The sequence below is a fragment of the Staurois parvus genome, unplaced genomic scaffold (assembly GCF_062004578.1).
Source record: "Staurois parvus isolate SC_StPar_1 unplaced genomic scaffold, SC_StPar_1.0 ptg000491l, whole genome shotgun sequence".
In the NCBI taxonomy this organism is placed as follows: Eukaryota; Metazoa; Chordata; class Amphibia; order Anura; family Ranidae; genus Staurois; species Staurois parvus.
Genome location: NW_028318287.1, coordinates 1,119,117 through 1,146,479, shown reverse-complemented (window position 1 = coordinate 1,146,479; position 27,363 = coordinate 1,119,117). Strand labels below are relative to the sequence as shown.

General features: G+C 45.3%; 1 protein-coding gene and 1 non-coding gene across 11 annotated transcripts in view; both read right to left on the bottom strand.

The window, feature by feature from the left end:
• NFIA (nuclear factor I A) overlaps positions 1-27,363 on the bottom strand; it is a 535,857-nt gene that overhangs the window by 240,163 nt on the left and 268,331 nt on the right. The gene's annotated exons all lie outside the window — the stretch shown is intronic.
• LOC149452184 (U2 spliceosomal RNA) lies at positions 5,538-5,720 on the bottom strand. Its single transcript, XR_016314916.1, has one exon. It is a non-coding gene; the product is annotated as a U2 spliceosomal RNA (small nuclear RNA).

Genomic DNA, 27,363 nt, shown 5'->3' with positions numbered 1-27,363 from the left:
CAGCATGGTGGGCAACCGATGTCATGTGATCTTGAGGTAAGTGTCACTCAGTTTAATTCTGCGGTGCGCTATGATGTCTCGATGATGATTCTGAATAGTAAACCTTCGTTGACCGTTATTTAAACTCCAAACCTCTTGCAATAAATCTTATTCGTTATTTTGCCTTAACTGGCTGAGTTTTTGGCATGCAGGAAGGCCATGGCTGCCGGCCATTTTTATTATACGCCGTACATCCCAAATCTATTGGACAGAAAGAGTCATCCAGATGGCTGAAGGCCCAGCGGACAGCTGAATTTCCATAGGAAAATTGCATTCTATTTGCACAACAACATTTAATTCATCCCTTGCAGTATGTTCACCTACAGCCCTGCCTCTATATCCCTGGGCCTCATTTACTTCACAAGCATTACTTTAAGTTCCTGACCAAAATGAGGCCTCATTTGCTAAAAATGGACAAATTAAAATGTTGTGTTATCCGCTGAAATTTTGCATGGATTTTTTTTAACCTAATTTAATAAAAACGCAGCTGTAACCCAATGAAATGGGTAAAGACAAACACTCAAAGAAGATGCATGTTATATATACACAAATAAAACTGTCATCAATCTGAAGCTACTAATTCATTCCCTTATTATCTCCTTGACTATTGCATCTCATTGATCTACCTTTACATAGGCTATCCCCCCTTCAGTCCATCATGAATGCAGCTGCCAGACTTATCAGATCTCTGATGATCCCACCACTGGCTTCTAATCACCCAACAAATAAAGTTCAAACTACTGACAACATACAAAGCCATCCACATCTTTCCCAAACTACATCACCAACCTCATCTCAAAATACTAACCAATTCATTCTCTTTGCTCCTTCCAACAGCTCTTTCTCTCTTCTCTCCCTTATCACCTCCTCTCACGCTCGCCTTCAGGACTTCTCCAGAGCCTCTCCCATCCTCTGGAACCCCTAACCCCAATGTCCAATTATCCCCTACTCCACCTTTAGGTGATCCCTGAAAAACCTTCTCTTTAGAGAAGGCTATCCTGTCTCTAACTAATAAACTTCACTTTTTATTTCTCCATCAGCTCACACCTAACAGTTATAACCTTTGTATCACTTGACCTTTCTTTCTAGAATGTAAGCTCCAATGAGTAAGGCCCTCCAAACCCTTTTGTATTGAATTTTATTGTGATTGTACTGTCTTCCCCCATTTTGTAAAGTGCTGAGCAAACTGTTGGTGCTATAGAAATCCTGTATAATAGTTATATTAAAGTTGGAAGACATCTAAACACTTTATTGATCTATCTTCTCTAAAAGGAATCCTGATTGGCCGCTCTGGGCTTCAACATCTCTGAACATCATTTGAACTTCTAACATTGTTTTACTCAAGGCCTTGTCCATAAAAACATCTGCATATTGGCACATTCATGTATCTGGATTTGATTGTATTCATTAGGCTTTTTCTGGTTTTCCCATGCTAGATTCAGTTTAGTTATAAGTTGTGCTTTAGGTGGCAGAAAAGAGGCAAATGTTTGATATATCTAGGAGGCACTCAGGAAGGTGTCACTGAGGCCAGAGAGTCCATAGGACACAGTTTAGTAGGATAACCAGAAACATTCAAAATATGGTAAATCTCCAGTGGGTGTCAATATTACCATCCAACAAGAAGTGGGGAAACAATGTTGTATTGTGGGAGGTTGCCATGAGGTCACACATTAAGGAATATACTGGTTTTGGATGTTTTTGAAACATTGGTTTGGTTGGGTTGGCAAGAACATTTGGTGTGGAGGAACTTGAGTGCCCTGCATACAGCCCTGACCTCAAGCCTTCTGAACACCTTTGGGATGAATTGGAACACGAATTGCAAGCCAGGTCTTCTCATCCAACATCAGTACCTAACCTTGCAAATACTCTTTTTGGCTGAATTGGCACAAATTCCCACAGGCACACTCCAAAAGTATGTGGAATGTCTTCCCAGAGGAGTGGAAGCTGTTTAAACCACAAAGGGGAACCAAGTCTATATCACTGGCCACTTGACCACTTCAATGGTCAGTTGAAATGTCGTTTGTGAGCCAGAAATTCCCAACCAACTTCTGTACCTAATCTAGCCCTGTGTTTGTATACAGGGTGGGGGTCAACTGCATAATATTGGCCATGGTTTTGAAATGGGATGTCCAACAAGCTCATATAGATGTGTTGGTCAGGTGTCTACAAGTATATGGCCATATAGTATATTTGGTAACAACACTTTAATAAATCAGGTTCTTTGTATGGAAACACAAAGAAGCCTACAGCAAATGTTTGGAAAACCTCTTCTGTGTTACAAAGAGGTAACCAAAAGGGGCTCACAGTCCATCACATTACCAAAACAAAAGGGGAATGAGATACACTGATGCACCAGTAATATTTGGATGAAAAACCAAAGACTTGAGCAGGTAAGTGGTGTTCACTGTATGAATTTAATCCACAATTCTGATGGTAGCAAAACTTTACATAAGCTCAATGGTACATACAGGTACCGACACACAATGTGGGAACAAGGTCATCTAGCGCCCAGGGTAAAGATGCCAAACTGCGCCCCCCTCGTTCATGATGTGCAAGCTTAGTGGATCCTATGCCCAGCAGTCACTCGCTTGTCAAAATGACTGCCACTGTTAGCCTTGTAACAGACGGAAGGCGCCCCCCATCCCTACTGTAAACCATTGTGCCCAGGTCAGCTGTCCCTCTTGCCCACCCCCTTTCCCAGTCCTGCCAAAACATAATAGATTGTCTGGTATGGACAACTTTGGGCCATTATGGAAGACTTCCATGGCCTAATCTGGGCATGAAAATCAGAAGAACATCTGATTTTGTCTTGTTCACTTTGATTATTAAGTTTCTATTTTCGTCATCAAAATCAGACAATGCCCAATGGCCAAAATAACATGTCGCTCTATGTGCACATCCATTGTATGAATATTTGATCAGCACTTAATAAATAATAATTTCCTGCGTTTGAGTACCCTAACTCAATATTTCACAACAGAAGACCTCATTGGTGTTTTTTTCCCTTATTTTTTATGCAACTGTTTTTTTTTTCCCATGGAAACCCAAATTACACCTAAAACACTTAGTAAAATAAAAAAAAAAAAAAAAAAAGAACGTGCAACTGTCTCGACAGAAACGGCATGCTCGATAAATCTCTATTTTCGCCTCTCACGTTTAAATAAAGATGCAAACAGACAAAACATAATGAGCAATTCACCCAAAAAAAAAAAAAAAAAGAACCAAAGCGGCGCTGTGTTCGGAGCTGGGAAAATATGGGGACTCTATTGTATTATTTTATATAGTCTGCGAAGGGGGATAAAATCCCCAAAGGAGGAGGAAAAAAAAAATGTAATTGCTTCAGGCTTTTCTTTTGAGACAACAAAATAAACACTTTGGCTGCCCTTGTTTGTATGCTCCTCAGTGGTGCTCCATGCACCAGCAGTTAAAAACAAAGAAAGTTCTAGATTCTCAGACTAAATTCAGAATCTCCCCAAACAACGAGGAGGGGGGCAGGACAAGCAGGAGGGTGCTGGGAAGGAGGGGAGGGGGGGGGGCCCTTCCTGAGAGCCTAATAGTACATTCAATATGGTAGTGATGGCCAAGCAGGATCAAAAGTCCCCTCACTAATTAAATATGCATTGGCGGAGTTTTTGATCGATGTGCGCCATGGATCTGATGACACACCTGCAAAAATCTTCTGAGCTCCAAGAAAAAAAAAAAAGGAGAAAAGGAGGGGAGATTAGGGGGGGGGGGGGGGATACAGGCGGTCCTCATCTTTGTTTTCAAAGGATCTCGATTTCTTTGCTTAGATATCTAATTTAATTCTCTCACCCCACTGCAAACTGGATTAAGAAAGTCAATACTGCCTTTGTGCATCCTGCAGGAACACACTGCTTTTCTTTTATCCAATTTAGGTGTGACCTTTCGACCAAGTTAATGACAACTGTCTGGGAGGAAGGTAAGGCTGCGGAGGAAGTGGCCGCGGCGGATCTGTCGCAGGTGTGTTAGGGCCTGAATACCAGAGAGAAAGTGGTGCTCTACATGTGAAGTGTTTCTGAGCTAAATAGGTGACTTCAGCTATAAATGAACACTAAGGGCCTTTGTACCATAAACAACGGCAATGCAATTCACTCCATGCTGCACAAAAAAAATGATTTATTTATTTCAGGTACTTATATAGCGCCGTCAGATTACGCAGCGCTTTACATATATATTGTACATTCACATCAGTCCCTAACCCTCAAGGGGTGTACAATCTAAGGTCCCTAATTCACATTCATACATACACATTTTTTTTTTTTTTTGTAAGTCCGCAAACGTGCAACTATAACGTAAAAACCCGTAAGTGTTCACAAAAAATGTGCAAGTGCAAAACACCACACGAAAAAGTGCACTTAGGGGTGTGCTGTGTCCTACCCCTAAAGGGGCTTGGACCGCTTACCCTGATCCCCCGGGGCATGAAGCTCCTGACGGGGACAAGGTTCCCAATTGGTCCTCCTGGCCAAAAGGCCTGGTGGACCACCGTTCCTTGTGTCCAGCCGAAGCCAGACACCCAGTACTTGGTCAGGGGGCTCTCCCGAAGAAAAGCCCCCTAGGGATCAGGGGAGGAAGGAACCAAAAGGCCACACATTCTCCCCCTAGACTTCAGGGTAGGCCCGAGGACCCACACCCTCCATCCGTGAAACACACACATAAGCGAAAGAAAAAAGTGACAAACGTGGGAGTTGAAATAAATTAAATAAATAGAAAATAAAAAAGTGGTACCGTGCCAAATAGTGTACAGACCAGGCCCTGAGGCCCGTAGCAAAAATTGCCCTGGACTTGGCCAAAAGGCCTGGTCCTTAGGGCGCTGTGCAAAAAGAGTGTAAAAACAGTGACCATGTGCCATCTTCACACTGTGGGGTCCCACACCCAGGTGTTACTAGTGGCAACCCTGAGAGCGTCTACTCAGGGGGCACTGAGTTTGCGGACTTTCTGCCTCCTCAGCCCCTAGCCAGACCAAGGTAGATCTGTCCAAACCAGGAGGTACTGGGTCTTTCCAGCTTTCCCAGAGGAATTACTCCCAGGGCCCCAGAACGCATCTTGGCGCTCCCCGGTTTCTGTCCCTCCGGTACTAGCCTTCCGGACCCCCATCATACCAGTGAGGGTACTATACAACAGCCATCCCCGCAAAGCTAGAATGGCCGGGAGCACCCCCACTGGACACTGAAAAGAACAGATGTTTTTTTTTTTTAAGTCCGCAAACGTGCAAACTACAACGAAAAACCCGTAAGTGATCACAAAAAATGTGCAAGTGCGAACACCACACGAAAAAGTGCACTTAGGGGTGTGTTTGTCCTACCCCCGGAAGGGTTGGACCGTTCACCTGATCCCCCGGGGCACGAAGCTCCTGACAGGCACAAGGTTCCCATTTGGTCCTCCTGGCCAAAGGGCCTGGTGGACCACCGTTCCTTATGCCCAGCCGAAGCTGGACATCCAGTACTAGGCAAGGAGGTTCTCCCGAAGAGAAAACCCCCTAGGGATCAGGGGAGGAAGGAACCAAAAGGCCGCACATCCTCCCCCTAGACTTCAGGTTAGGCCCGAGGACCCACACCCTCCATCCGTGAAAAACACACACATAAGAACAGAAAAAGTGACAAACGTGGGAGTGAAATGAACAGATACTACACCTGATCTTAGCCAAAAGGCCGAGAAGCGATACATACACATACTAGGGGCAACTTATACAGGAGCCAATTCACCTACCAGTATGTCTTTGGCGTGTGGGAGGAAACCGGAGTAAACCCACGCAGACACAGGAAGAACATGCAAACTTCAGGCAGGTGGTGCCGTGGTTGGGATTCGAACCAACGACCCTAGTGCTGCCAGGGGGAAGTGCTATCCATTTAGCCACTGTGCTGCCCAAAAAATGCCTGAAAATGCATGTGCAGTTAACACACATTTGCATGCATTTATATGCATGTCGCCTTACATTTACATGCATTAAACCGCACCTTCACCCCACCAAACTGCATCTGTCTCCAGCCCTCTTTTTATTTATTTTTCTACTTTTTTCATGCAGAGAATGACATTGTTACAAAACACAAACAACGTACCAGTCTAGTGCATCATTTGCATTTTAGTAAAAAAAAAACAAAATCACATAAAATATAATCACAAACATCAGAAGAAATAGCTTATGAAGGTACTCGTCTGTAACTAGAATGTCCATGTGGCTCAGCATACTCCAAAGCCCAGGAAGAACTTGGAATCTCTGAAGGACAGCAGCACCCAAGTGCATGCAACAAATTGTGCTGCAATGGCCACATGAGTTAGAATCGCGGGCAGAATCGCTGTAATTCTGCCCTCGATCCCAAATCATGAGATGTGAATAGGGTCCAAACGTTGTATCTCTGCAGTGTGAGATCATCTAAGGCACTGCTGCCTTTGACTGATGTCTCTACTTTGCTGTTTGTTGTACAGCACTCTTCACCAGCATGAATTTCCCTGCTTTTGCTTCATTCATTCTGTGGATCTCTGCCTCTTCCCAGAATTTATTCTCACCAGTTATCAGATCACCAGTCATCGAGGGGTAGCTGTGACACTAGAAGCCCTGGTCGTCTGTCAAGATGGCTGTCTCCACACAGAGACACAGAAAAGAACAAGGCACGGTAAGTCAGTAATGGAAAAAGATCAGCTTTAGGGAGACCATAGGCAATACTGGTGAGTTTTGCCATTTCTGTACCTTTTTTGAGAACAGAATCCAGACTTTAGGTCCTCTTTAGATCAGTCAAATACAACACAGTTTGTTTTCTTTGGAAAGTAGCCACAACCTGAGTAGTAAAAACCGTCCTCTGCCAGCATGCTGCAGAGAAAGACCCTTGCTCTCTGAGTGGAAGCAGTGGCCTCTCCGAAGAGATCCAACACGCCCCCTGCTGGGTCGGACCTTCCATCTCCTGTTCCCTGTGGATTGAAGAGCTCTAGCAAACCCTGACAAAAGCAAAAAAGCATCTCCAAAATAAAGAATATATTCTGTTATGAACATTAGGGCTTTTTTTCTCAGAGAATAGGTGCAGGAACTCCCCCCTTCGGAGTCACTTCTTGTCTCCGCCCCCCACCCACCTTCAAACACCGTCCCTTGGTTCCACCCCCTGCCCACCTTCCAGTACCCCTCCATTTAGCGAGTACAGAGCCAAGAATCATTCTGAGGTGCTAAGTAATTTGCATGGAATGTATTGATAAGAAAAGCAATAAAACATATCCCCCGCAGCCAGCAGCAACAGACCCCCCAGCAACAATGGACCCCCACAACAAAATACCACCCCATCAACAAAGACCCCAACAGCAACAATAGATCTCTCATTAGCCAGTATCAATAGACTGTCCAGCAGCCCACAGCAAAGATCCCTCCGTCAACGGTAGACCCCTTCCAGAAACAACGGACCCACCAGCAACAATATATCCCCGACCAGCAACAAAATAGACCACCACACAAACACAGATCACCACAAGTGACAATAGATCCCCCAGCAGCCAGCAGCAACAGACCCCCAGCAACAATGGACCGCCACAACAAAATACCACCCCATCAACGAAGACCCAAAAAGCAACAATAGATCCCCCACCCCACCCCCCACAGCCAGCAGCAACAGAACCCCCAGCAACAATGGACATCCACAACAAAATACCACCCCATCAACAGCAACAATAGATCTCTCATTAGCCAGCATCAATAGACTGTCCAGCAGCCCACAGCATAGACCACTCCATCAACAGTAGACCCCTTCCAGAAACATCGGACCCTCCAGCAACAATATATCCCCGACCAGCAACAAAACAGACCACCACACAAACATAGATCACCACCAGTGACAATAGATCCTCCAGCAGCCAGCAGCAACAGACCCCCCAGCAACAATGGACCCCCACAACAAAATACCACCCATCAACAAATTCCCCAACAGCAACAATAGATCTCTCATTAGCCAGCATCAATAGACTGTCCAGCAGCCCACAGCATAGACCCCTCCATCAACAGTAGACCCCTTCCAGAAACAACTGACCCTCCAGCAACAATATATCCCCGACTAGCAACAAAACAGACCACCACACAAACATAGATCACCACCAGTGACAATAGATCCTCCAGCAGCCAGCAGCAACAGACCCCCCAGCAACAATGGACCCCCACAACAAAATACCACCCCATCAACATAGACCCCAACAGCAAAAATAGATCTCCCACCAGAAACAAATAGACCACCACACAAACATAGATCACCACCAGTGACAATAGATCCCCCAGCAGCCAGCATTAATAGACCTTCCAGCACATCCCGGCACCCCTTGCCACTACATAAATTCAGTGCTGGAGGTGCGAGAATTGCATTCCCCCCGATTAGCCCTGATTATATGTAAAAAAAAAGTTTGTCTTGTTTTATTCGATGCAGCAGTGTGTCGGTCTGAAAGGAATAGAATCTTGTTCGAATCTGTTTCAAGAAATAGGACAGAAAGGAAAAGAGAGTTCAAAAGTGCAGCACCCATCTCTCCGTTACACCAGAGAGCCACGGGGTGTATCAGTTACTTTGCGTACTTTTAGCTCTTGAAAGTCGAGTGTCTCACAAGCGGCCATACTGAGAAATAAATAGACGAATTCCCTGCGTTTGCAGAATTTCCTCCTTTGTGGTCGCTGGCCGGGATCGCTCTGGTTTGTTACAAATAAACACCGGAACATCAGCCGCTCAGACCACGGTCACTGTTATAATGTGCATCTATAGGCAAAACTGTTTTTTGTTTTGTTTTAGATAGAGTGGGTCCCATTGGGGAGATTTCTCTTCACTTCCTGTCCTGGAGACGCAAGAGGAAGTGACAGTGAGTTCCCGGTCATACCGGTGTGATTTCAGGTGCGGTTTGCGAATTGAAATCGCATCTAATGAATGTGAATGTCGGTGTCTTAACGTGTGCTTTGCTGCACCGCGATTTCTATAGTACTGGTATAACTTTCTCTGCAGTTTTGTTGCGATTTCATACACAATGGAAATTGCACTAAATATTGCAAGAAATCGTTCAAAAGTCTTCAGAAATCTTGCTTGAAATTGATTTTAAATCGCAGCGGTGTGACCATTGACTAAATCTTTCTAAAGTGAGTTGAATTCCCTTCTCGGTCAGAACAGGTGCCCCTATTGAAACCTATTCTGTTCTGAATAAGTTTGACATCTAACATTTTGAAGTTATTATTATTATTATTATTATACAGGATTTATATATTATTATTATTATTATTATACAGGATTTATATATTATTATTATTATTATACAGGATTTATATATTATTATTATTATACAGGATTTATATATTATTATTAATATACAGGATTTATATATTATTATACAGGATTTATATAATATTATTATACAGGATTTATATATTATTATTATTATACAGGATTTATATATTATTATTATTATTATTATACAGGATTTATATATTATTATTATACAGGATTTATATATTATTATTATTATTATACAGGATTTATATATTATTATTAATATACAGGATTTATATATTATTATTATACAGGATTTATATATTATTATACAGGATTTATATAATATTATTATACAGGATTTATATATTATTATTATTATTATACAGGATTTATATATTATTATTATTATTATTATTATTATACAGGATTTATATATTATTATTATACAGGATTTATATATTATTATTATACAGGATTTATGGCGCCAACAGTTTGCTCAGCGCTTTACAATATAACGGGAGACAATACAGCAACAATACAGTTCAATACATGAGAGATAGGAGGGTCCTGGGAGCTTACAATCTAAGAGGGAGGGGCTAGTGGTACAAAAGGTAGTAACTCTGGGGGATGGACTGGTAGGAAGAGTAGAAGATTCCATTATTAGCTGAGGGCAGGATAGGCTTCCCTGAAGAGATCGGTTTTCAGAGATCGCCTAAAAGTCAGCAGAGTAAGCAATAGTCTGATAAATTGGGGTAGAGAGTTCCAGAGGATGGGGGAAGCTCTGGAGAAGTCCTGGAGACGAGCATGGGAGGAGGAGACAAAACCAAGTTCCTGTTCCTCTCTATCTTAGTGGTCGTGGTCACCAGGACAAATGTGGAAGGTGAATACCCGCCAGGAGCGGACTGACAACTCATGGGGCCCCCGGGCAATAGGGGATCATGGGGCCCCTGTGTCCTTGCCCAAACTCAAAAAAGCCTATGAAAAAGGTACCAGGGACATCTCATGGGGCTCCCTATTAAACCAGGGCCCTCGGACATTGCCTGAGTTTCCAAATGGTCAGTCCGCCCCTGATCCCCCCATGGAGACACAGACAGCAATCGAGAATCTGCATCTGATTGGTGGCTGTGGAGAAATACCTCCAGTCCTGGGTAAGAACACTTTGTGAGGGGGAGGTTCTAAATTCAGCTTCTTCAATGAAGCTTTGGCAATAAAACCTGGAAGCTGATTGGATTCTACCAGATTCTGAGCCCCCATTGACACATTTATCCAACATTTGGAGAAAATAGTTGGAGGAGCCCGGTGCCACCATTTGGCAGGCCCTCTCACTCAGCACTCCCATCTCTTCCACTGGGATGGTCTGCCTCAGTATCTACAGCACAGAAGCAGGGAACGTTAGTAGTGAAATATGCTCAAATCCATACAATCTTTAAACTGGAGAGATTTTTTTATTTTTTTTCAGCAAAGCTGGAAAGTGAAAACTTGGGAGTTTGAGGTTTTCTGTGCTTCAAAATGTTCTGCTCGCCCCGGGAGCGCCTGCGGTAAATACGGAAGGTGTCTGTGTAACCGAGCTTCCCCACGCCGTCCAGCCAGACATGATTATTTGGATATCACTTGTTTGTGCACGGTAGCGTGTGCACACAGCAGTGTTTGCAGTACAGGACTGCCCTTGGCTGCCGTGCAGAAATAAATTTGGGAGGACAGCCGTGTAAATAAACCTGTAATGAGGACAATGTACGCTTGTGAGCTGATAACTTCCTGCGCTCTCTGCCCCAGGTCTCCATCCCCAAGCAATCTTGTTAGCTCTGCCCGGTTTACTGGTCAAGTGCTTGGTCTACAAAACCTCACCATCTGTCAAATGCTCTCTAAAGAGCGATCCAAACTCTGATCACTCTTCAGAGAGCGAAGCACATGTGATTGAGTCCTCACAGAAGGCAGCCAAATACCGCTATGAGAGCAGCACACGGGTTAGCACTTCTACCAGGCAGCACTAGGGTTGTGGGCTTAAATCCCAGCCATGACAGGACCTGTATGGAGTTTGCATGTTCTCCCTGTGCTTGTGTGGGTTTCCTCCCACACTCCAAAGCCATGCTGGTAGGTTAACTGGCCCTAGTATGAATGTGAAATGGGAACTTTAGATTGTAAGCTCCTCAAAGGCGGGAACTGACTGGAGATAGGGACCTTGGATTGTAAGATCTTCAAGGGCGGGTACTGATGTGAGACAGGGACCTTATATTGTAAGCTCCTCAAAGGCGGGGGGACTAATGTGAGATAGGGACCCTCTATTGTAAGCTCAAGGGAAAGGACTGATGTGAGATAGGGACCCTATATTGTAAGCTCAAGGGCAGGGATTGATGTGAAATAGGGACCTTATATTGTAAGCTTCTCGAAGGCGGGAACTGATGTGAGATAGGGACCTTAGATTGTAAGATCCTTGATGGGATCCTTGATGGTGGGGCCTGACTGGAGATAGGGACCTTGGATTGTAAGATCTTCAAGGGCGGGTACTGATGTGAGACAGGGACCTTATATTGTAAGCTCCTCAAAGGCGGGGGGACTAATGTGAGATAGGGACCCTCTATTGTAAGCTCAAGGGAAAGGACTGATGTGAGATAGGGACCCTATATTGTAAGCTCAAGGGCAGGGATTGATGTGAAATAGGGACCTTATATTGTAAGCTTCTCGAAGGCGGGAACTGATGTGAGATAGGGACCTTAGATTGTAAGATCCTTGATGGGATCCTTGATGGTGGGGCCTGACTGGAGATAGGGACCTTGGATTGTAAGATCTTCAAGGGCGGGTACTGATGTGAGACAGGGACCTTATATTGTAAGCTCCTCAAAGGCGGGGGGACTAATGTGAGATAGAGACCCTCTATTGTAAGCTCAAGGGAAAGGACTGATGTGAGATAGGGACCCTATATTGTAAGCTCAAGGGCAGGGATTGATGTGAAATAGGGACCTTATATTGTAAGCTTCTCGAAGGCTGGAACTGATGCGAGATAGGGACCTCATATTATAAGCTCCTCAATGGCGGGGGACTGATGTGAGATAGGGATCCTATATTGTAAGTTCAAGGGCAGGGATTGATGTGAGATAGGGACCTTATATTGTAAGCTTCTCGAAGGCTGGGACTGATGTGAGATAGGGACCCTATATTGTAAGCTCCTCGAGGGCAGGGAATGATGTGAGATAGGGACCTTAGATTGTAGAATTCTTGAGGGCAGGGACTGATGTGAGATAAGGGCCTTATATTGCAAGCTTCTCAAGGACGGGGACTGATGTGAGAAAAGGACCTTAGATTGTAAGCTCTTCAATGGCAAGGACTGATGTGAGATGGGGACTCTATATTTTAAGCTCCTCAAGGGCAGAGCCTGATGTGAGATAGGGACCCTAGATTGTAAGATCCTTGAGGGCAGAGACTGATGTGAGATACAGACCCTATATTGTAAGATCCTTGAGGGCTGGGACTGATGTGAGAAAGAGACCCTATATTGTAAGCTCCTCGAGGGCAGGGACTGATGTGAGAAAGAGACCCTATATTGTAAGCTCCTTGAGGGCAGGGACTGATGTGAGATGGGGACCCTATATTGTCCTGGAAGGCAGGGATTGATGTGAGATAGGGACCCTATATTGTAAGCTCCTCAAGGGCAGAGACTGATGTGAGATAGGGACCCTAGATTGTAAGATCCTCAAGGGCAGGGGCTGATGTGAGATGGGGACTCTATACTGTAAGCTCCTTAAGGGCAGAGACTGATGTGAGATAGGGACCCTATATTGTAAGCTCCTCGAGGGCAGGGACTGATGTGAGATGGGGACCCTATATTGTAAGCAGCTCGAGGTCAGGGTCTGATGTGAGATGGGGACTCTATACTGTAAGCTCCTCAAGAGCAGAGACTGATGTGAGATACTGACCCTAGATTGTAAGATCCTCGAGGGCAGGGACTGATGTGAGATGGGAACCCTATATTGTAAGAACCTTGAGGGCAGGGACTGATGTGAGATGGGAACCCTATATTGTAAGAACCTTGAGGGCAGGGATTGATGTGAGACAGAGACCCTATATTGTAAGAACCTCAAAGGCAGGGGCTGATGTGAGAAAGAGACCCTATTTTGTAAGAACCTTGAGGGCAGGGATTGATGTGAGATGGGGACTCTATACTGTAAGCTCCTCAAGAGCAGAGACTGATGTGAGATAGGGACCGTAGATTGTAAGGTCCTCGAGGGCAGGGACTGATATGAGAAAGAGATCCTATATTGTAAGCTCTTCGAGGGCAGGGACTGATGTGAGATGGGGACCCTATATTGTAAGAACCTTGAGGGCAGGGATTGATATGAGACAGAGACCCTATATTGTATGCTGCTCGAAGGCAGGGCCTGATGTGAGATAGGGACTTTAGATTGTAAGATCCTCGAGGGCGGGGACCGATGTGAATGTACGGTATGTAAATTGTCGGTGAAATATAAATACCTGTAATAATAAAAAAATTAAAAGGACAACTCTTTGAGTTTAGCACTCATTTCATATATCATGATGTCCCCCCAATGGTTGGAACATGATGCCCCCCAATAGCTTCAGCTTCAAAAACCAGCCCATATCAATCCTTTCAGGTCCCCTTAAACAACAGTCCTAGAATTCAATAAAGACAAAGTACAGGGATGAGGTTTAGCCGCCTATTATAAAAGAGGTAAAAAAATAAAGATGTCTGAGATGATGGGCACTAATGTGAGAAGGCAGCGCCGAAGCTGCAGGTTATCAATCCATTTCATTGTCCTTTCACATTCTCTCCGGAGGAAGAGAGAAAATATAAATGGCGGTGATTTACGCCACGCGCCCTTATATTTTAGAAAGCGATTTAAATTCATTGGACAATTTCAATTTCCAAGAGATGAGAGCGGGACTCTCGGACATATGCGGAGAACGCCTTATTTCAAATTAATTGAAGGCGAGCCTAATTGTAAATCGCTTCCCGCACTACTACTTACAGCGAGCGGCCGACTTACCGCCGCGCGATTTATACCAACATTTAAGAATTTGTATAATTATCAGGATAACTGTCAGGAGATGTGCAGGGAAAAATGATAATATTTTAACGCTCTCTAAACTATCGGGGAGAATCCGGTGAGATGTGCCGTAGTAATCAAATCGTAAAATCGAAATATCCTCTCGTGCAGAGCTGAAAACTAAATATATTTCAATTTAAAGAGAAGACTTAAAGCTGGAGCTTAATCTGCTTACATTTTGCCTTCCCTAGTTCCTCCTCATCTACATGATAAAGACATTTTTAAATAAATCCTTCCAGTTTTCATTACAAACATTATTTTAGTCCCAGTGATGTCATCACTGGATCTCTGTGCTTCTCTATGCATTGCAGGCAGATCATGGCTGGTGGGAGGGGCCACCAGGATGCTGTACATAGCATCACAGTTCTCCTCTTAAGAGCCCTCAACTCGGATGTAAGCAGTGAGCTGGCTCTTGGGAGGAGTTATGCAAATATCAAAACGCGTTGATGGGTGGATGTCAGTCTGGAGGAGTGGGTGACCCTAGGCAGGCTGCATCTGAAAAAACTAAAATCCAATGACTGAAAGGGGCGGGCCAGCTTGTAGTTTTCTGCAGACAGCCTGTAGTGGGTGGGGCCTGCTGGGCCACTCCCACAGTTCTGCTCTCTCTCCTTGTGCAGGAGGACTGGTCTCATCTTCACCCTCTCCTGTAGTTTTCTGCAGGCAGCCTGTAGTGGGCGGGGTCTGCTGGGCCACTCCCACAGCTCTGCTCTCTCCTTGTGCAGGAGGACTGGTCTCATCTCCACCCCCTCCTGTAGTTTTCTGCAGGCAGCCTGTAGTGGGCGGGGTCTGCTGGGCCACTCCCACAGCTCTCTGACTGGTCTCATCTCCACCCCCTAATGTAGTTTTCTGCAGGCAGACTGTAGTGGGTGAGGCCAGCTGGGTTACTCCCACAGCACTGCTCTCTCTCCTTGTGCAGGAGGATAGGTCTTGTCTCCACCCTCTCCTGTAGTTTTCTGCAGGCAGACTGTAGTGGGTGGGGTCTGCTGGACCACTCCCACAGTTCTGCTCTCTCCTTGTGCAGAGGGACTGGTCTTGTCTCCACCCCCTCCTTTAGTTTCCTGCAGGCAGACTGTAGTGGGTGGGGCCTGCTGGGCCCCTCCCACAGCTCTGCTCTCTCTCCTTGTGCAGAGGGACTGGTCTTGTCTCCACCCCCTCCTTTAGTTTCCTGCAGGCAGACTGTAGTGGGTGGGGCCTGCTGGGCCACTCCCACAGCTCTGCTCTCTCCTTGTGCAGGGGGACTGGTCTTGTCTCTGCCTCCTGTCATTTTCTGCAGGCAGCCTGTAGTGGGTGAGGCCAGCTGGGCCACTCCCACAGCTCTGCTCTCTCTCATTGTGCAGGAGGACTGGTCTCATCTCCACCCCCTCCTGTAGTTTTCTGCAGGCAGACTATAGTGGGTGGGGTCTGCTGGGCCACTCCCACAGCTCTGCTCTCTCCTTGTGCAGGGGGACTGTTCTTGTCTCCACCCTCTCCTGTAGTTTTCTGCAGGCAGACTGTAGTGGGTGGGGTCTGCTGGGCCACTCCCACAGCTCTGCTCTCTCCTTGTGCAGGGGGACTGGTCTTGTCTCTGCCTCCTCCTGTCATTTTCTGCAGGCAGCCTGTAGTGGGTGGGGCCAGCTGGGTCACTCCCACAGCTCTGCTCTCTGCACAGGCTCTGTACAGCATGGCGATGATGTCACTGCTACTTTTACAAAAAAAAATCTGGGCTTGCAAAGACATTTGGCTCACACTAAGTGGATTTATATCCTTTTGTGAATATTAAGGAATTTATTTAAATAAAAGTTTTTGTGCCTGGAGTTCAGCTTTAATTGTGTCGTATTATTGCCCTTCTGAAGACTCCGACTTCACTGGAATCTCTTGCTGTCAAGCGCACCGTGCAGAGAGGACCCCGACATGTCTGTGCATTTTTCTGGCGCAATAATAACTCTGGTAAATAATTAAGGAAGATTATAACACGTTGGCCGGAGGGGATATCGGAGAACGCAGAACAAACTCCTGCATGATAAAACATAAGCTGTCAGCCAGCGCGGGGAGGAGAAGTGCCGCGACGCTAAATCAGAAGGACAGCAAGAAAGACACCAAATCATCCCATTCATGTCCGCATTTAATGAGACAAAAAGAGCAAAGTGCATATCCAGACTAACCAGAAATCATCCTACAAGATGGGACTGACAGAGCCGGACTTCAGAACCGCACTCCATGCAATAGACTCATTACCGTGCTTTTATTTAGCTAGTGCAAGTACCTGAACCTGGGTTTATATTAACTTCCAACACAATGAGCCAGCCAGGCGTTCTGCATTGCACAGGCCCATTATTCTGGGAAGAGGAGAAGGGAATGGAGGGATGATGTCCTCAGTGTTCCATTGCTTCCTAATTGTCCAATCAGCAAGCTGGGTTTGTGACCAAGCTGGAATGCAGAACATCAGTGGGGAAAATTGGCATCTGCAACCTCAGCTAGTATAAGTACCCAAATCTGGATTTATATTAGCTTCCCCTACCTCAGAAGCAACACTATGAGCCATCTGGGCTCTACTGCATTACACAGGGTCATTGTTGTAAAAGTGGGACAGGAGAAGGGAGTAGAGGGATGATGTCCTCAGTGTGCCATTGCTTCCTTACTGTCCAATCAGCAAGCTGGGTGTGTGACCAAGCTTGGGGCAGACTGACCATTTGGAAACTCGGGCACTGGCCGAGGGCCCGGGGTCGGTAGGGGGCCCCATGAGATGCCCCTGGTACCTTTTTCATAGGCTTTTTTGAGTTTGAGCAAGGACACAGGGTCCACATGATCCCCAATTGCCCGGGGGCCCCATGAATTGTCAGTCCGCCCCTGCTCCCACCCATAACCTTAGATCAGAGTTTCTCAAACAGGGTTCCTCCAGAGGTTGCTAGAGGTTCCTTGAGCAATGAGCAATTTCTGTAAGTTCTCACTGATCTGTTCAGCTATCTGTAAGGGGGGAATTCTTCCCAATGACCACAAACATAAGAAGCATTCTTCCCACTGACCATCACACTGATATATTATGAGTTGTAGATATAGTCATTTTTAGCAGGGGTTCCCTGAGACCGGAAAATATTTCAAAGGTTCCACTGTGTTGAAAAGGTTGAGAAAGACTCCCTTAGATTCTCAACCAGCGTTCCCTGTAACCCTAGTGTTCCTCCCGAGATGGCTAGGAGTTCCTTGAACGGTGGCTAACTGACCTCCCATGTGATGGTGCCTGCTGAGTTCCAGGTCCAATACCTCTTGGCAGAGCCAGTGGCGTGACCCTAAGGGTGGTATTCTGACCATCACTGTAAGAGAAGCATACTTTCCACTGACCACCACCAATGTAAGATGTAACCAATGTAACCCACAAGATATTTATATAGGGAGCCCTTGCAATAATTGTCAGGTCTCTGGGAGCCCCTGCTAAGCTTAGTCCATTGGTGGCCATTGGGAAAATGCCCCATTTTCCCAATGGCCACCAATGGACTAAGCTTAGCAGGGGCTCTCAGAGACCTGACAATTATTGCAAGGGCTCCCTATATAAATATTTTGTGGGTAAGGGAATATAGAAATGAATTCAACAGTGTTTTATACCTTTTCCCCCTGCTGTTCTTTAGGAGCTCGCACACAACCTACACGCAGCGAGTCTTTATGAGGAGCTAGCTGAGCAATTTATGGATCCCTCCAGTGCTCGGGGAAGGTGGCGGATGATTCAGTCACTCCGCTGCAGTGCTGAGTGTCATCTTTGGTTTTGCAGAGTCAACTGTTCGCAGACATCATCATGACTTTCTGTTTTTAATTTTTTTAAACCTTTAGCACTTCCCTGGGATTTATGTGGATATGAAGCCTTTTTACCGACAATAATAATCACTAAGCAAGAATCTGAAGGCCACAGGGGTCCCCTTGCACAGAATAGTGATGGTTACCGGAAGATATACTGTGATGATCGCCGCTGAGGTCGTACAGAGTCATCCATCGCTCTGGAGTCAGAGAAACCATGAAAAAGGCAGCCTAGCCGGATACTGAGAAACTACAAGTGCCAACATGACATTCTGGGTTGCACCTTTAATAATATCCTGCGCTCTATGTACCATAATGACACTTGTGGGCTGATGTCTAGGGAGGCAGAAGAAGACAGAGCAGCACAAGGACTCAAAATCTGGCCATCTCTATGGCTAAATTCTGCAAGAATGCAGGGTTGATTGTGAGAGGAGTGCTAAGACTCTTTACAGTTCAGGAACTATGAAACCATCAAACCTTTCTCTTGTTTGTTGGTTTGTTGGTTGTGGAACTGAAAATTATCTCTACATATAAACCAGATACTGTGCTTCCTGTAATCAACGCCATGCTCCCTCCAATTTTAACCAGTTTTTACCAAAATAATTACTGTACATGAAACTAAAGTGTGTCATCACTCCACAGCCCTACAGACCCTCAAATCACTCAATGATATCATGTTTTATCCTATTGTTATGGCAGGTACCCTTTAAAGAGTCTACAACCCTAGTGCCCAAGTTGTGGCCCTTTGAACAACTTAACAGTCGGTGGTGGTAAGTGATCTCTAGCAGTCTCTTGCTCCCAGTCTTGAGTGTCTTCTGCAGTATGTCTCCAGTCTGTATTACACCAGCAATGATATTTTACTTTCCAAAGAGCTTAGAGCCCTGGTGCCCAGACTGCGACCCAAGACCTGCATGCAGCCTCTTTGGTACTTGCTGTGTGGCCCTTTGCAGAACTCAGTAGTCAGCAGTGGTGTGTGATCTCAAGCAGTCTCTTGTCCCGTCTGTGAGTGTCTTCCGCAGCATGTCTCCAGTCTCCAACCTCTCCTGCAGCATACAAGCAAAGTTATCTTGCTTTCCAAAGAACCACCCTAGCGCTCAACTTTTGGCACCAAGAGTTGCATGCAGCCCCTTTGGTACCTGCTGTGTAGCCCTTTGCAGAACTCAGCAGTGGTAAATGTTCTCTAGCAGTCTCTTGTCCCCAGTTCTGAGTGTCTTCTGCAGTGTGTCTGCCTCCAACCACTCCTGTATTATACAAGCAATGTTATTTTGCTTTTCAAAGAGCCTACAGCCGTAGTGCCCAAACTGCAACCCGAGAGCTGTATGCAGCCCCTACTGTACTTGCTGTGTGGCCCTCTGCAGAACTCAGCAGTCAGCAGAGGTAAATGTTCTCTAGCAGTCTCTTGTCCCCAGTCTCTGAGTGTCTTCTGCACTGTGTCTCCAGTTTCCAACCTCCCCTGTGGTACACAAGCAATGGTATTTTGCTTTTTAAAGAGCCTACAGCCCACGTGCCCAACCTGCGACCTGAAAGCTTGGTCGCAGCCCTTTGTGGAACTCAGAAGTCAGTACTGGTAAGTGATCTCTAGCAGTCCCTTGTCCCCAGTCTCTGAGTGTCTTCTTCACTATGTCTCCAGTTTCCAACCTCCCCTGTGGTACACAAGCAATGGTATTTTGCTTTTTAAAGAGGCTACAGCCCACGTGCCCAACCTGCAACCTGAGAACTTGGTCGCAGCCCTTTGTGGAACTCAGAAGTCAGTACTGGTAAGTGATCTCTAGCATCTCTTATTCCCAGTTTCTGAGTGTAGTCTACAGGGCGGCAGTATGCACACAATGTTATTTTGTGATGCTGACAAGCCCTGTTGATTCCTGGTGATGGAGGTGGAGGTGAATGACGCTTGCACTTTAAGTGATTGTGCAGGAAGAGGTAGTTCTCCTTTAAGTGAGGACCAGCTCAGGTCATGGCAGGAGACACAAGGCCCCCGAGCCAACTTTCAGTCACATATGACAATTAGAGAAAGTCAGCCTTCTGTATTTACACAGCCTGCATTGTCTGCACACTGCCCGTCAGCTTGCTTCCACTCTACCAACCCAAGCACTTTTCTTGAATGGAAAAAAAAAAGTATGTACATCCTCGGTGCTCCACCAACGCCGGCAAAGAACATAAAAGCCCCATTCAGCTGGCTTAGTTCCCCCCCTCCCCCCACCAAGGACATTTAATTGGATAATTGCTCCATAAAATCTTCCCAAGTGCATAACTGATAAAGAAATTAGCTTTGAGTGTAGAAAAAAAAACTTGCTGCTGAGAAGAGCTTGAGGTTGGTTCATTAAAATGTTTGTTCAATCCATATTTCATTTGCACACATGGTATGAGTTATAAGGCATTCCGGTGTGTGCTGAGGATTGCATACTGTTGTGGTTTAAATAGGCGTTTTACTTGCGGTAAGCGAGCAGAGTCACATGCAAATCCCCAACATTGGCCTGCTGCAAGAAGCATGCGTCAGCCTACACCCAGCAATGTGAAAAACCCAGAGCGACCAATCAGGAGTTACCTTTCACTGTTCCGACTTCTGTCAGTCGACGAAAAAAGAAATCTGATTAAAGGGTAAAGATCGCTGCAGTAGTCACCAAACAAATTTCAAAAATTAAAAAACTTTAGGGGCAGTGATCTCCAAACTGCGGCCCGGGGGCCGGATGCGGCCTTTTGCTTGCCTTTATACAGCCCTTGGGGTACTTTTCCTCCCACTGATATCAGGCATTGTTCCTCCCAATAATACCAATGATGGGACACTATTCCTCCCACTGATACCAATGATGGGGCACTATTCCTCCCACTGATACCAATGATGGGGCACTATTCCTCCCAATACCAATGATGGGGCACTATTCCTCCCAATACCAATGATGGGGCACTATTCCTCCCAATGATACCAATGATGGGGCACTATTCCTCCCACTGATACCAATGATAGGGCACTTTTCCTCCCACTGATACCAATGATGGGGCACTTATTCCTCCCACTGATACCAATGATGGGGCACTTTTCCTCCCACTGATACCAATGATGGGGCACTTTTCCTCCCACTGATACCAATGATGGGGCACTATTCCTCCCACTGATACCAATGATGGGGCACTATTCCTCCCACTGATACCAATGATGGGGCACTATTCCTCCCACTGATACCAATGATGGGGCACTATTCCTCCCACTGATACCAATGATGGGGCACTATTCCTCCCAATACCAATGATGGGGCACTATTCTTCCCAATGATACCAATGATGGGGCACTATTCCTCCCACTGACACCAATGATGGGGCACTATTCCTCCCACTGACACCAATGATGGGGCACTATTCCTCCCAATGATAGCAATGATGGGGCACTATTCCTCCCACTGATACCAATGATGGGGTACTTTTCCTCCCACTGATACCAATGATGGGGCACTATTCCTCCTACTGATAACAATGATGGGGCACTATTCCTTCCACTGATACCAATGATGGGGCACTATTCCTCCCACTGACACCAATGATGGGGCACTATTCCTCCCACTGATACCAATGATGGGGCACTATTCCTCCCACTGATACCAACGATGGGGCACTATTCTTCCCACTGATACCAATGATGGGGCACTATTCCTCCCACTGATACCAATGATGGGGCACTATTCCTCCCACTGATACCAATGATGGGGCACTATTCCTCCCACTGATACTAATGATGGGGCACTATTCCTCCCACTGATACCAATGATGGGGCACTATTCCTCCCACTGATACCAATGATGGGGTACTATTCCTCCCAATACCAATGATGGGGCACTATTCTTCCCAATGATACCAATGATGGGGCACTATTCCTCCCACTGATACCAATGATGGGGCACTATTCCTCCCAATGATAGCAATGATGGGGCACTATTCCTCCCACTGATACCAATGATGGGGCACTTTTCCTCCCACTGATACCAATGATGGGGCACTATTCCTCCCACTGATACCAATGATGGGGCACTATTCCTCCCACTGATACCAATGATGGGGCACTATTCCTCCCACTGATACCAATGATGGGGCACTATTCCTCCCACTGATACCAATGATGGGGCACTATTCCTCCCACTGATACCAATGATGGGGCACTATTCCTCCTACTGATACCAATGATGGGGCACTATTCCTTCCACTGATACCAGTGATGGGGCACTATTCCTCCTACTGATAACAATGATGGGGTACTATTCCTCCTACTAATACCAATGATTGGGCACTATTCCTCCCACTAATACCAATGATTGGGCATTGTTTACTCTCATTAACGCCAAGGCAGTTTCTACTCACACTGTCCACAGTCCAGCACCCCAAAAGTCTGGACCTTTGTTTAGAGAGTTTGGAGACCCTTACTTTGGGGCATCCTACGTAGGGTGAGCTACACTAAGGCAGCCAAAACAACAATTTTTAATGCATGTCAGCGCACCTGCATTGCAGCATGCTGCTATGTACGACACACTACATTGCCAAAATAGGAGCATGCCCAATATTTGGCACATTAGGGTGCCTCAGCAGACCTTTCATTTTAATGTAGCATGTGTTAAAATGAGTATGTTAATGCCCTACAAAATGGCCTCAAAAGTAACCTGTGCTAGGAAAACGTGTAGGTTGCCCATTACTGGCTTTTACTGAAAATGCTACTTATCTGTCTGTAATTATAATCCTTCAACAACAAGTTACCATCCTGGAACAGGTGCGCAGATTAAAGATCTGTCTTCACTGAATGCACACTTGTCTCAAGCCAGTAGCTTAGAAACCCCCAAAGCCAGGGGATGAGCATGACTGATAATACAATTATTTTATAGCTTGCTGGAGTGAATTTTAAAATGTTATCAGAGTGTCTAGAAGGAAATGTACTTCCATTGTCTATAGGAACCAATTAAATAATTTCTTTTATTTTGGCAGAGAATTCACAGGCAATAAAGGGTATCTAGCTGCTGCTATGCTGCTTGATTCTTAGCGGTGTCACCCACAAAGTACGGGCACTGTGTTTGCAAATAGAGAGGATTTCACGGGAGTGGGTCTCATGAAGTCACTGGAACCAAAGCTGAAGTCAGATCTCTTTTTCTATAAATGTGCCTTTAAAACAGCACTAAAGTACACAACATACTAGGCCAGCCTTCCTCAACCAGGGTTATCCCAAAGGTTGCTTGGGGTTCTTTAAGCAAGGAGCAATTTCTGCCACTCAGACTAGTTCCTATGGCCACCAATGACCTACCTAGCTATCTGCAAAAGAATTCTTGTCACTGACCAACAATGTAAGGAACATTCTTCCACTGACCACCAATGTAAGGAACATTCTTCCACTGACCACCAATGTAAGGAACATTCTTCCACTGACCACCAATGTAAGGAACATTCTTCTCACTATCCACCAATGTAGGAATATTCTTCCCAGTGGCCAACACAAAATCAGCTAGCTGTAGATAAAGTAATTATTAGTACGGGTTCCCTGGCACCAGAAAGTTATTTCAAGGGTTCCTCCTCCTAAAAGGTTTGAGAAAGGCTGCACTAGACAATACAAGCTTTTATGGTTCAAAAGGTGACTAGTTCTCTTCACACGGAAACTTCTGAATTTCCATAAATGATGAACCTCAATCCGGCAAGACGGGACTAGACTTCACCTAGGACTTCCATGACTTGATTCTTAGCCTTTCGTTTTTTCCTTTTCATGGAATCCCATAGGTCTATCTTACTGAGCTAAGAGAAAAGCAATAATACAAATGTAATGTGTGCCCTGAATGAAGCTTAGGAGCGTTTTAATAAATAGCCAATATACTATGAATAATGGGACTTACCTTTATTAGCTAGGTTAAGTAAAACACACTATAATTCACCCTCCCTTGCCGTCTTCTGGTTAATGAAATCTGTCAAGGGTCCCTGCCTTTCTTTTACATTAATTAAAAGAGCGTTTTTTTTTCTGTTATATTACAGGAAATTGTGCAAATGAACAGACTGTGGAATGAGGCAATAAGGATTATTATATACTTCCAGTGATTGGAGCCATTAACCAGCAGAGTCACTGACGATTATTGAGCCTCTTCACTGATCACGGGTCCTCAATCCCGACTCTGTATTTAAAAACTGAATGCACAGAGCTTATGTATGAAATGTGCCAAGGACATAATGTCTTCATACTCACACCGACCTATTTCAGCTCAGTACTGTGGAATGACAGGGGGAACTGTATTGGTTAATTGGGCAACAAGACATCCTCCACACAAACTATAAACCTACATGTGTGCTAACAATCTCTGCCTCTCAGATAAGTTACCATTGACATCAACGTTCTTTTCAGCTATCTGTGAAGGGGAATTATTGCCGTTGTTCACCAATGTAACAGTTTTTCTCCCACTGACCACCAAAGTAAGGGAGTTCTTCTCCCACTGACCATCAATGTAAGGGGGTCCTTGTCCCACTGACCATCAATGTAAGGGAACCCTTCTCCCACTGACCTTCAATGTTAGGGAACCCTTCTCCCACTGACCATCAATGTAAGGGAGTTCTTCTCCTATTGACCATCAATGTAAGGGAGTTCTTGTCTTACTGACCATCAATGTAATGGAGTCCTTCTCCTACCGACCACTAACATAAGGGACTCCTTCTCCAACTGACCATCAATGTAAGGGAGTTCTTCTCCCATTGACCATCAATGTAAGGGACTCCTTCTCCCATTGACCATCAATGTAAAGGAGTTCTTCTCCCACTAACCATCAATGTAATGGAGTCCTTCTCCTACTGACCACTAACATAAGGGACTCCTTCTCCAACTGACCATCAATGTAAAGGAGTTCTTCTCCCATTGACCATCAATGTAAGGGACACCTTCTCCCACTGACCATCAATGTAAGGGAGTCCTTCTCCCACTGACCATCAATGTAAGGGAGTCCTTCTTCTACTGACCATTAATGTAAGGGACTCCTTCTACTGACCATCATTGTAAGGGACGCCGTCTCCTACTGACCATCAATGTAAGGGACTCCTCCTACTGACCATCAGCGTAAGGGAGTCCTTCTCCCACTAAATATCGATATAAGGGAGTCATTCTCCTACTGACAATTAATGTAAGGGAGTCCTTCTCCCACTAATCTCTAATGTAAGGAAGTCCTTCTCCAACTGACCACCAATGTAAGGGACTCCTCCCACTAACCACCAATGAAAGGGAGTCCTAATCCAACTGACCACCAACGTAAGGGAGACCTTCTCCCGCTGACCTCCAATGTAAGGGAAAACTTTTTCTACTATCCACCAATGTAAGAGAGTCCTTATCCAGCTGACCATCAATGGAAGGGGGTCCTTCTCCTGCTGACCACTGATTTAAGAGGGCCCTTCTCATATGACCACAAATCTAATGCACAAGTTATTTATTGACAACGTAAATGAGCACTTTACTGTCTGCTTTTGAAGGGGGGGCACTTTTTCGCAAACCATCAAAGTAAGGAAGCACTACAATTTTCAAGGCAATTCTTTTCTGGCCATTATTATTGTTTTACTTCATAATTATTACTGAAAAATATGTTGTTTTTTACAGCAGCCCTACATGTCAAATACACTAAGTACGCCACATTCCTTACGGTCCTTTCACTTTGGGGATTCTATCAGATCTGCTTGTTAGTTTTTCAGCCAGATCTGTATGGAAGCTTTTTTTAAATTAAGAATACATACTTGAATATATATAATTTTTTTTAACCAGACTTTAGTGTCAATTTAATGTTCCCACCAATGCCCAATGAGAAGTAAAATAATTAGCAGGGATCCCTGAGACCTGAAAGTTATTTCTAGGCTTTCTCACCATTAAAGTTTGAAGAGAAATGCTGCTTTACCCAAGAAATACATCCCATAACATCCTGCAGTCCATCGCCAAGTTTGTAGCTTGTTACCCATTCTGAATATTTTTTTATAATCCTGGACCCTCCACCACCACCCTAGAGAGATTTTTCCTCTAGAAGATTTTTTTTGGAATCTCCGAGATTAAAAATCGCATGTGTGGCTTTGCCCTAAAGGCCTTGTTTTTCCCCTGAATCCCAAGGGGGAGAGAGCGGGATACTGATTCCCTCTGCCTTGCTGGGCCGCCGCCAAAATCTTCCCAGGCCCTGCGTTCCTAAAAGGGAGGGTGGGGGGAGAATGTTGCTAGTGAAAGAAAGCCTTGCACTAATCATCCACAGGGCCATAAATCTGACATTTCCCACAGTTTCTTTGAGACCCAAATGTTGCTGTGTCAGCTCTCTGTCCCGGATCTTGCGCTTGTATTGTCTGAGGAAGGGAGAGCGCGAGCGAGTCACATTTACAGGGAAAATCGTCCTTTTTGTTTGATTGCTGGTGATTTTAAAGGCACAAAAGGACTACGAAAAATAGAAAAACTGACTTTGTTTTAACTGAGTTGACATTAACCGGCTTAAACAACGAGGGGCTGTGGATGGAAAAATGCAGCGCGGCCCCATCCTACTCAGCAAACCCTGACCGTTGCGCTAAAGGGTTATCATAATCCTCGCAAAATTGTGTAAGTTCAGTGTACTGACGTCACCACGCATCATACATAGACCCTATTCACTAATAACTAGTAAGGCCGGGCTCACATTGCTGCTTGTGTGCGCTTTCCTGACATACACAGAAATGCTCTGCCATTTAGCAGAAGAGCGGTGGTGCAATCAATGCTGGGACAAGGTCATCTAGTGCCGAGGGCGTACATGCAAAACTAAGCCCCACTCCCAAGATGTATGAGCAATATGTGTCAGCGAAAATCACCCCCCCCCCCAAAAAAAAGAGCACTAATCTGCATGCTCACCCCCTAAGCATAAATTCCCTCTCCTAACAGTACAAATCCACCCTCCTACTGAAATCCCCCTCCTTGCACAAATCTTTGCCCCCCATTCCCCCAAGATCAAATCCTCTCTCTCCCCATATGCCCCCCCCCCAAAAAACAAATGTCCCCCTCCAAGCACAAATCACCCCCCCCACACACACACACACTTCAAATCCCCCCTTCCAGCACAAATTCCCCTCCCGTAATCCCTTATCCTAGCACACATCCGCCCCAATCTCTCCTCTTAGCACAAATCCCCCCTCCTAACACAAATCCTCTTACCACATCCAAACACAAATTCCCCCCACATCACCACTCCTAGCACACCTCCCCAAGTCTGCTCTCCTAGAACAGTTGGTATACCTTGCTATCCCTCAAATTCTACTTTTCAACACAAATCACCTCCCCA